The sequence below is a fragment of the Cynoglossus semilaevis genome, chromosome Z, assembly GCF_000523025.1.
Source record: "Cynoglossus semilaevis isolate Cse_v1.0 chromosome Z, Cse_v1.0, whole genome shotgun sequence".
NCBI lineage: Eukaryota > Metazoa > Chordata > Actinopteri > Pleuronectiformes > Cynoglossidae > Cynoglossus > Cynoglossus semilaevis.
Window position 1 is genome coordinate 8,048,783 of NC_024328.1, and position 2,010 is coordinate 8,050,792.

The 2,010-nt window shown below is 36.9% G+C and overlaps 1 protein-coding gene across 2 annotated transcripts in view; it reads right to left on the bottom strand.

The window, feature by feature from the left end:
• Window positions 1-293: 293 nt before the first annotated feature.
• The window catches only part of areg (amphiregulin), a 5,282-nt gene continuing 3,565 nt past the window's right edge, over window positions 294-2,010 (bottom strand). The window contains exon 6 of one of the 2 annotated variants that reach the window (XM_008335919.3): window positions 294-716. The gene's annotated coding sequence lies outside the window, so the exon portion shown is untranslated. The remainder of the gene's footprint in view (window positions 717-2,010) is intronic. The other variant, XM_008335918.3, reaches the window with a different exon arrangement.

Genomic DNA, 2,010 nt, shown 5'->3' on the forward strand with positions numbered 1-2,010 from the left:
GATTAATTGTTGGGGTTTTTTTTTTTGTTATTTCTGGGAAAAATTATTCGAGTTACAAGCTCGGTCCTGGAATGGATTATGCTCATATCTCAAGGTTCCACTGCAGTGTGAATACAGTGAACAAAGAACAAGGGTTGGCCTGTCACACAGACGTGTAGAAACAAATTTGAATATCTCCTTGTGTTTGTGTTGTTGTCGTCTCAATCACTGATGTGATCCACAGTGATGTCAGAGTCGCTGTGTTACTCTTTGTGTTGCTCTTGTTTGTGAGATTGTAGTTTGTGATGCATTTGGGAGAGGAGTTGAGTGCACAGGGTGGTAAGGTATGAGATCCATCCAGATATGGACGTGTAAACAGTTGGTCACATGAATTAAAAAAAAAGAAAGGCAACGCCACGTAACACTGAAACGCTTTTATTGGCAGTAAAATTCTATCTCTTTCCAGATAGAAATGAAGAGTGTTTCTCTGACCTATACAGTAACAATAGTAGTGCAATAAATAAAAAAAAAAAACAAAGCTACAGAATCATTAAACAGCTGAATGCTCAGCATTCATACATTCACACATTCAATAGCAATAAATAAGGTCACTAAATAAATTACATTCTAACAAGGTGTGTGTGTTTTTTAAACGTAATCTAATGAAACAGTCTTTCAGTTCTACTTCTTTGCTTTTTCCTCACACTATCGTCAGCTTTGTCTTAGAGCCTCGGCAACTGGAAATAGAAAAAAAAGAAAAATTGGTTAGTGTTTTAAAGTAAACTTCACTCGAACATTAAAATATCAGCACACTTTGACATTAACATTATCAAATGATGCAGATTTTGTAGATTGAAATTGACAACAAACAAGATAAACAAAAAAAAAAAGATAATTCCACCTTGAGTGACTATTGTCAAATTGAAAGGTTTTTGTTCAAGGCTGTGTCAGAGCAGTAACTACCACTAAACTACTAAATGCTTCCTAAAGCACATCTGGGGACCCATATTTTAAAAGTCACAAACCTTTGTGACCCAAGTCAATAGACATTATTGGTAAACTCCTGGGAAACATGATGCAGGATGACCCAAAATCTCTTGCAACCCACCTGAGGGTTGCAACCGAGTCTTTGGGAAACAATGGTCTAGAGGTAATTTTATGTTTCTATTAGAAGTGCACAAACAAAAGTTAAGACAAGAGCACTGTTGCTGTTGTACAGACACCTTGAGTTATAGGTCACCAAGATGATCTATTTGACGTTTAATTTCAACATAAAAGTGTCATTTATTTCACCGTGACTGGATCATGTCTTTGATTGATAAAAAACATACAGTAACAAATGCAACAATCATTAGACTCATCTGATCAACTGTCAGACTGAGGGTTTATCTTAATGAAATGACAGGAATCCTGTGCAGCCACAGGATTGTTAGGAAACTAACAGTTCTGTGTGTGTGAACATGTGTGGGCTGCATGCAAGTGTGTGTGTGTGTGTGTCAGATTCTTACATTAAACTGAACATTAAAGCAAACCCTTTACTGCAAGTGTGTTAGTAAAGTTTGGTTTGGAATTGAAGGTGAATGTGCACGGTGGCCTGTGTGTGTGTTTGGTTTGTCTTCACACTGGCATGCAGTACTGTGACTTGGGTCAAAACACCTCTGGCTAATTCCTGCTAATTCTCCCTGTGGGGATTCTCCATAACCTGATGCAACATGCTTTATTCAACAACAACAACAACAAGACTCAGCTGTTTCTCTCTAAGCCTACTCTTTCCTGTTTGGCTTACAATTCACGTCATGTCTCACTGAAGACTTACGCAAATCTTTTTAAAAAAGAAATAACTTTACCAACACAGTTTTAGACAGTAAGACAGAGGACACTGTTGAATTCTACATAATCAGGAATCTGGATGAACCTACCAGATACTGTAGGTGTTAGTCTGCACGAATGCTGCCCTCTGTCTGTATTTTTTCATCTCTCTGTTTTTGTTTTCATTGTTTATGATATTGTAAAATATATATATTTTTTAGT